Raw genomic sequence first — 8,947 nt, 5'->3', positions numbered from 1 at the left:
CAGCATGCTGGGGGGGGGGGGGGGGGGGCAGGGCGGGGGGGGCGGGGGAGTGAGAGGAGGCTCTGCACAGCGCCTCACGCGGTGGGTGCCCCTCTGAGACCTGAAAGTGTTTGATTTTTATTTTTATTAGTTCCCATTTGCAGAACATAGTGATTCCATTCGAAGAGAGTTGGTAACATACACATAAGACGTCATTTTTGTTTGTGTTTGTTTTTTGGAACAGGCTCTCACTTTGTAGTCCAGACCTGGCCCCTAACTCTCAGAAAGTCCCCTGCCTCAGCCTCCTGAGTGCTGAGAGTGCAGGCAAGGACATCTGTCCTCAGGTCTCCACCTGTGGCCGGGGTCCTTCTGTTCCCAGCTGTTCTGCTTCCCGCTCCTGGGGCACTGAGCAGCACAGAGCTGTGCTCCAGCCGCCCATGAGGCTCTGCATGCACCACATTCCCGATCCCCTCCCAGCCACTGCACCGCCTTCCAATGTGTCCCTACCCCTGAACCGCATGCAGCACACCCAGTGCCACAGCAGCTCTCCGTGGCCACCTCCTCTCTAATAACAATAGTAGGCATCAGCCAGCCTCTGCCACTGGGATGAATGACCGCCGCCCACAACTTCCAGGAGGAACTGGTTCTTCAGCTCAGTGTAAGGGGACTCAGTCCAAGGTGGTTGCCCCAGGGGGCACGTCGAGGGGGAGAGCGTGGTACAGCAGAGCTACTCGCTTCAGGGAGCACAGGAAGCAGAGCAGGAAACAGCCCCTGAGAGGAAGGGGCCAGGGCAGACAGGACACGGTACCTGAGTCGGCCCTCTGCCACCCACCCAGACACCAAGTGTGTCGTGCTAGTGCCCTGGACTATACTGTGGGCTTTGCTGTCACAGAGCTATTGCTGCTGCTTCAGGCAGCTAATGGTGTCTGTTTGCTCACTTTATCCCTAAAGTTGACCCATGAGCTCTGGTCAGTGACAGTGAGGAAGCCAGACTCCACCGATAGGATGAGAAACTTCCCCCACCTAACATGGCTGGGAGCAGCCAACCTGAACTTTGAGTCACCACCCATCTGACACACTTCAGCCCTGGGCTGTGGAGCTCCAACCAGAGCCTGCCTTGGCTCCATGTCCCTCTGGTGTCCAGTGGTGCTGTCACATTGGAGGGCTGGCAGGGGATGGACTGGCAAGTGGTCCCAGAAGCACAGTGGGCTGCTGGTGCTCATCCTCCTGCATCTGAGCTATCCGGCCCTCTCTCTTCCAGCCTGTCTTGTCCTTCCAGCAAGGACAGGTCTGGGTGCTGCAGGGACATGGAAGTCGCTTGCCTGCAGGACTGGGGTTTCCAGACTTTGTCCTGTGCCTCCTCCAGCTTCAACTGGGCAGCACCAAGGTGACTCAGCCTGCCGAACTCCAGGAAGCGGCCGGCCACATGCCAGGGCCCCCAGCCTCAGGCAGAGCAGACAGCAGGGTGAGGACTGTCCCAGCACCTACTGAACCCAGAGTGGCTGGAGAGTGGAGGTCAGCATTTGCACACTGTCCCTTCAGTTAGTTCTCAGAGCAGCTCTGTGATAATTCCCACTGCAGGGACAGCGATGTGGGTGCCGGCTCGCCACCCAGCTCTGCAGTGGGCACTTTTCCTGCTGTAGTAGCTGTGTCTTCCGCCTGGTGGGGGGGTAACAGTTAAACCTGAGGGTGCGGGCAGAGGTTAGGCACAGAGGTGCAGGGTTGGCATAGAGGTTAGGTGCGCAGGTGGGGGTTGCGGGGACAGAGGTTAGGCATGCACTCAACTGTAGGGCCCTCCTGCAGCAGCCTGGCACCACCCTGATCCCCAGGGCCACATGGTTACAGAACCCCAGGTTGTGAACCTGGTCTGGGGATGCCAGTCCCTGGCCAATAAACACTCCCCTGCAGGGCCTCAGGATCCTCCAGGGAGGGCTTCCAGCCCTGCCTGCCCCGCTGGCTGCCTGGCAACACAGCAGCTTCCACCTAATCCCTTCAGAGGAGACTGATCTGAGAACAGAAGGCACAGGCTCATTCTCCGGATGCGTTCAGGGCGCCCTCTGGGGCTCCTCAACATCACCACAGCTGCTCTGATTTGCCTGGAGGTGTGACTCCAGCTTTCATGGGTTGTTTTAATAAACTTCTTACTTAAGAACATTTCAGAATTATTACAAAATAGCACAGAGGGGGCCGGGGAGATGACTCAGTAGAATAAGCGCTTGCCTGGCAAGCTCAAGGGCCTGAGTTCAATCCCCAGTTCGGCAAAAAAAAAAAAAAAAAAAAAAAAAAAAAGCACAGAGGAGAGTTCTTGTGTATTCTACATCTGTTTCCTTCACTTCAACTTCTTAGTGTGATCCATCTGCCATAATTAAGGGACCCACTATGATGCACCATTATGAACTAAAGTCTCCACAACGGGGACCCCAATATTCGGTGTTTACATAGAAAACTCACTACAGTAAAAGTGCGATGGATCCCCCAAAGCCCTTCCCCTGCTGGAAGCACACTCGTCGCGTCGTCCTTGTCACCTCCTGAGCAGCTCTGGAGTGCTCTCTCCTGAGCGTTGCTGCTGCTGCACCCTCCAGCACAAAGGCGGCTTATAGAATCCCACCGCGGCGCCCTCGCCCACCTCATTTGCCGGATCCAGATCCGGCACGTGCAACTTCCGGCTCCTCCCCAGATCACAGCGACCAGGACAGGGAAACGTTTTGAACGGATTCAGGACATCAGGGAAGCTGGGACAGCGCAGCTGAAGACTTTCAGGAGCAAGGACGCCAGAGCCGCTGCAGGACGTGGCCGGGACGGTGAAACGGGTGTGCTGAAAGTGTGTGGGAGGATTTCGAGGAGGATTCGTGGCAACGCGTCTTTTACCGTCATAAGTTTTTAAATTTAAACATTCACTAGTTTTCAGTCACACCTCATGCGTTACTTATACTTTTCTCAGCCTTCCTCTAATGCCGTCTTTTGTCCGACCCCCATCCGAGTAACACATTTCACTTCTTAGCTCTTCCTTGGCAGTGACAATATCTGGCTTTTACTTTTTTCTAAGTTCCTCAGAATCCCAAGGCAGCCAAGGCCAGGGCTTCGGTCTGAGGTCAGGGGCGCAGGACCCCTAGGGCCGGGCTGCCTGTGACTTTGGTCCAGTTAAGCAACCCCATGGCCACTCCATTCTCCCTGGGGGGTAAGTTGCAGATGGCAGTGGCACCTGTTGCACAGCTGTTTGGAATTTCCAACGAGGTCTGTGGTCCCCAGCTTTTCCAAATCAGGCCTCCCAGAGGGAACTTGGATATTCGTATTAAACTTGGGTGTAACATCCAAGTGTAACACATGCCAATGGCTGCCTCTACCCACAGCCAGGGCTGGAAAGATCAAGTATGTTTTTGCTTTTGAGACAAGATCTCACTATGTAGCCCACACTGGCTTTGAGTTTACTTGGAAGCCCAGGCTGGCCTTGAACTTGCAGCAATCCTCTTGCCTGAACCCAAGTGTGGGATTACGGGTGGGGGCCATGCCAGGCTACAAGGAGATCCAATATAGAGGTGCGTGTGGCCCACCCAGCCAGCTCCAGTGCATCACCAGAGGGTCCTTCTGACTTGACAAGGGTAAGAGCGTTTGAGTTCCACGTGGGCCCATGTGTACCTGCATTAACAACTGCTGACAACACAGCTGGGGACAAACACATGCACAGCATGGAGTGCCAGGGACAGACATCCTCGGAGGACCATCTGTGTCTCCCCAAAGGGAATGCGTGTCCCTCTGCAGCACCTCCCAATGGTCCTGGTGACCAGCCAGGGACAAGCCTCAGACCTGGGGTTGCAAGCAAGAAGCTGCTTCTCTGGCGCCACCGCCTGGTGTCAGCCAGCCAGTGTACACAAGGACGCGAGCGGTGACTTCCCTGCACCCCCTGGCCAGGGCAGAGTCCATTCTCAGAGCACAGGGCCAGAGCTCACCAAATGAAAGCAGTTTTCTGGGGGCGGGAGGATTGAGACACACAGAGAAAAAGCATGAAAACTGTTCACTCCATGGAGGAACCCAGAGATGAAGCTGCAGCGGACCCTCGATGGGCCCCACCGCTGCCAGAGCGGCACCAGGAGTAGCTGCCGGTGCTCCTGGAACTGCACTGTGCCAGCCCTTGCGTGGCAACCACAGCGGCAAGGAGTCGCCGTGCCCCCACCCTCAGCAACGGCGCCGCTCAGCCAGGCCTGCTCAGACTCTGCAGGCGCCGCCCCCTGGACCTGCCCTGACAAATACTCTCCACTCCAGGCCTGATGGAAGCGCCCCAGGACCTGAAGCTGCAACACGTGGCTCCCGGACGAGATCCAGGGGCTTCAGGCACAGCTGGCCCCAGGGCTTCTGCGGGACACTCGGGTCACAGTGGGTCCCGTCTCCGGAGACAAAACTTCTAGCACAACATCCCCTCAAAGGTCAAAACCGACTTTATAACTCCACGGGGGCAAGCCAGAGCTGCCGCCCGAGTATTGCTGTCACCAGGGAGGCCTCTGCAGCCTCGCGCACTGCCCCCAGCCTGGCCCTCTCCTGCATTCTCTCCTAAACCATCCATTCTTGTCTGGGGCCCAAGTGCAGGGCCCAGGATGAAGTCAGGTGTGTTGGGATGTTCACATACTGAGGCATGGGCTCAGGAGGGGCTGCACTCCCTCCTTCCAAACAGCCCAAGATTAAAATAACAAAGCTGGCCGAGGGGCCATGCCTGACATCCCAGCACTAGGGAGGCTGAGGCAGGAGGATCCCGAGTTTGAGGCCAGCTTGGGCCACACATTAAGACACTGTCTCAAAACACCCAAAATAACAATGAAATGTCCTGGTTACCTTTCTCTCGTTGCTTGGATAAAATACCCAACACCCAAAATTAATGAAGGAAAGGTTTATTCAGCTCAGTTAGTGGAGGTTTCAGTCTGTATTTGGCTGGCTGCAGGACAGAGTAACACGGTTCCTGGAGGCAGAAAACAGCCAAGAGCAAGAGGAGCGGCAGCAGCTGCACTTCTAGCAAGCCCCCTCCCCTCCTTAACTCAGAAGCAGGCTGCCCTGGGGTGAGGGTGTAGAGCTCACACGATGTCCCCATGTTCTCCTCCTGCACAGAATGAGGATGTTTACAAAGAACGAACCCTGGCCCCTTGCTGAGTCATGTAATTAAACTTCTAAACTTCTCAAGTGGACGCGATGTATCAACCACTATATAGTGTAATTTTTTTTTAAAGCTGATATTATCTCCCATCTTATCAAAACAAAACAGCACACAGGGAGAGGCCGTGACAACTGAGCCCTGAGGTCCGGGGGTGGGTCTCAGGGCCGAGCAGGGATCCAAAGCACAGCCCTTAGCGCTCACATCCCCTGGAGGGAACGCCAGAGGGCTGGGAGGCGGCCAGTGGGCCACAGTGACAGCTGAACACGTGGGCCTGCATCTGTGTGTGTCCCTGGTGCACACAGGTACCAGCGCACACACACACACACACACACACACACACACACACAACGGGAGCAAGAATCATGGTGCTCTGCTTGCTTAGGTAAAAGCACGGCAACGCACACAGCAATGGTGCGATGACAGGGGTGAGGCCGCCAAGGCAGGGAGGTGACAGGAGCCCCAGTAGCTGGCAGTGGATGCAGAGGCAGAGATCTTCCTACCTAAATTTCATGGTGTAGCAGGCATGGTGGTGCATGCCTGCCCTCCCCACGCTCAGGAGGCTGAGGCAGGAGGATCAAATCCAAGGCCAACCTGGCCTACCCAAAAAGATCTGGATTCAAAAAAGGGCTGGAGGTGGATTTCAGAGCAAGACCCTGGGTTCAACCTCCAGTACCCCCCACCCCCGCCCACGCCAAAGGCCATCAAGCTAAACTCGTGGAGGTGAAGCATGAACAACACACAGATGTGAGCACGACAGAAGGGGAACCCGTCTGTGTGGCTCAGAGCTCAGGGGACCCAGCAGCCCCGGATCGCACTCCCTCCAGGGCACCCTGAACTCGCCCCTGATTACGCAATGGCTCCCACTCTCAGTCCTTGGAAGTGAAACTGCTTCCCTTGCAAGGTGACTAGGTGGTGCATGGTGGGTGTGGCTTCTTCCTCCCGTGGCTCTGCCGTGCCTGCTACCCCACCCCCGCACACATCCCAGCGCCTCCTGCAGCACCAGCCTGCACCCAACCACAGGTCCTATGTCTGGGGGAGGTGCTGCTTCCTCTTGCCAGGCGGGGCTGGGCCCCACCGGCTCCCTAGGCCAGGGCAGCATCTTCCTCCTGTACCTGCCCTGCTGGCCCACGCCCAGCCCAGGTGCCCCTGAGGCTCTGAGGAAGCGTGGTCCTGCAGCTCCTCACACCCCCTGGGGAAAGAGAGAGCCACAGAGAGAGCCTCTTCTCTCTCTGGCTGAGTTGCCGGCATCTATGGCTGACCATTGTCCCAGGCAGCCTTCACTTCCTTTCTCCCCAGGTATATCTTCAGTAGGCCCAGTACCCTGCAGTGGACTCGGAGATGGGTTAGGGAGCAGGGCATTTACCTCAGGGTGTCCCAGAGGGTCAGCATTCACAGAAAGGAGGAGAAGGGCACAGGAGATGTGGAGAGAGGACTCGAGCCTGAGGCAGGCGCCGCAGCAGCCTCAAAGAGCTCATAGGCACCAGCACTGTAGTGCTTTCCAGGAGCTGGGCTGGGCAAGCTTGTGTTTAGCTGGTGGGTCATATCCTGGAGGCAGTGAGCTTGGGCAGGTGACTTGGGGACAAGCCAGAGTCTGTCCCTCCAAGGCACAGGGAGAGCCTGCCCAGCACTGAGCCATAGGGGCTGGGAGCTCAGACCTCCCAGGTACCACAGCCAGGAAAACAGCTGGGCTGCGGGTCCCACTGTGGCCAGGAGAGTATAGGAGGCTGAGCCCAGGGCAACCAGGCTGGCTGTCACTCCAAGGATGCCAGAGTTTTATACGCCTATGAAAATCTATACTTAGGCTGGGGATGTAGATCAGCTATAGAGTGCCTGCCTGGCAAGTGTGAGGTCCTGAGTTCAATTCCTGATGAAAAAAAAAAAAAAATCTACATTCTTCCTAGCACCTGCTTTCCCCTGAAAAACACAAGTCCAGTTGAGACCAGGGCGGAATCAGGGTCCACTTGTGCTCAGATTCTGTGCCCAGGCCCCACGCCCTGGCGAGAGCCATCATCTGAGGCATGATGTGTAGAGAAGAAAAAGCCATTAGGGCCAGGCATGGCCGGCCTGAGGTCGTTCCAAAGGAGAAGGAGCCTGTTGTCCCAGCACTCGGGAGGCTGAGGCAGGAGGATCGCTGCAACTTCGAAGTGAGCCTGCGCTGTGCAATAAATTCAAGGACAGCCTAAACTCTTACATAGACCCTGTCTCCAAAAAAAAAAAACAACCAGATGACACCAATAGAAATGCCAGATTAAGGATTAAGGGCCGGGGAGATAGCGCAGCAGGATAAGCACTTGCCTGGCAAACACAAGGGCCTGAATTCAATCCCCGGTTCTGCAAAAAAAAGAAAGCAATGCCAGATTATCACCGTGTTGTCCTCATGGGAGGGACGGGGGCGGGGGTACCGCTGAGGGCGGGAGCTGCTTTCTTGCTGCCGCCCACATCGGTGGCTCTGACTCCAGAACTCTCGGATCCTACGAGGACGAGGCTCTGGCCCTGATACCTTGGGAAGGGGCTGCGGGCTCGTCCTGGAGGGACGCTTGCTGGTCCTGAGGACATGCAACTCCCTCAAGGAGGTCTGTGACCAGGACCAGACCCAGCACCTGCAGGGAAAGGAGAGACAGGCCGTGGCGCCGCGCTGGAGGGGGACGGCCGGGGCGCAGGGACAGTGAGCCGGGCACAGGCACTGGCTCTGCCAGAGAGAGATAGGGCCGGAGGTAGCGGTGATGAGGAGACGCGTCAGGTCCGGGTTTCTTAGAAAAGTGTCCTTGACGCTGTGCACAAAAGGCAGCAAGGAGAGCAGGGCTGTGGCGGGCACCTCACCTGTCACACAGGACCCCATGCTCAGCGGGCAGAGGGCTGGGCTGCCAGATATTGCTCAGACCTGCAGCAGTGTTGGGCGTGGTGGTGCACGCCTACCAAGAAGGCTGAGGCAGGAAGATCTCTGAGAGGCTGGAGTCCAGCCTGGGCTCCACAGTGAGACCTGGTCACAAAAAAGCTCCCTGAGCACGGGAAAGTGGGCCGTCTCTGTGGACACTGCCAGCCAGGGAATGAGCCGTAGGACTTAACCAGCACTCAGAGACCCAGCTGGTGGGGATGGTGGCCTGCTAGGCATAGCTGCAAGGACACTCACAGCTTTGGGGCCAGCATGATGGGGAACAGGGAGGCCCAGGAGAGGTAGTGTGGGGACAATGGCAACACCACCCGTCAGAGAATTTCAAGGTGGCCATGGTGTCCTTCTCACTTTCATTGGATGTGGCAGGAGGCAGTGGCTTGAAGACCTCACCTAAAGGGAGGAGACAGCTATGTGACAGGAAAATCAGAGTAAGGCAGAACTTGGAAGGCTGAGGCAGGAGAACTGCCCAGAGTTGAGGGTCAGCCAGGGCTCCAGAGTAGACCTACACAGAGCCAAGGAGATAGCTCAGTAGAAGAAGCGCTTGCCTGGCAAACATGAGGGCCTGAGTTCAATCCCTAGTGCTAGGAAACAGAGATGGAGGCTGGAAGGGGCGCTCGGGAGGGCGATGTGGCTGTGCTCGTGTTGCAGAGGACAAATGTGGTCACGAGTAGACAGAAACCAGACCCAGCAACTCTTGAAGGTGCAACAGCAGGCAAGGCCAGAACTGACAAGGGTGACACGGATGTGCACGTGTGGTGTGGAGAGGCATGCCTAGGTCATCCCAGGGTATACTTAAGTCAGTGCGAATCAATGTGGCCTACTGTTATGGTTGTGTCTGGTTGTCCCCCCAAAGCCTCATGCAGTCAGGGTACTACTTCTGGGGTCTGTGATTAAGTCATGGTTCACTGGGATTATGAGTGCTGCTAGGATTATGG

The 8,947-nt window shown here is 56.6% G+C and overlaps 1 long non-coding RNA gene across 1 annotated transcript in view; it reads left to right on the top strand.

The window, feature by feature from the left end:
• Positions 1-2,011, top strand: part of LOC111817434 — a 2,521-nt gene extending 510 nt beyond the window's left edge. Inside the window, exons 2-3 of the long non-coding RNA XR_002821634.1 lie at positions 1,241-1,444; positions 1,888-2,011. This is a non-coding gene — a long non-coding RNA (uncharacterized LOC111817434). The remainder of the gene's footprint in view (positions 1-1,240; positions 1,445-1,887) is intronic.
• Positions 2,012-8,947: the final 6,936 nt, after the last annotated feature.

Source organism: Octodon degus, unplaced genomic scaffold, assembly GCF_000260255.1.
Source record: "Octodon degus isolate 3935 unplaced genomic scaffold, OctDeg1.0 scaffold00057, whole genome shotgun sequence".
In the NCBI taxonomy this organism is placed as follows: domain Eukaryota; kingdom Metazoa; phylum Chordata; class Mammalia; order Rodentia; family Octodontidae; genus Octodon; species Octodon degus.
This window is presented reverse-complemented; position numbering and strand designations above follow the sequence as displayed.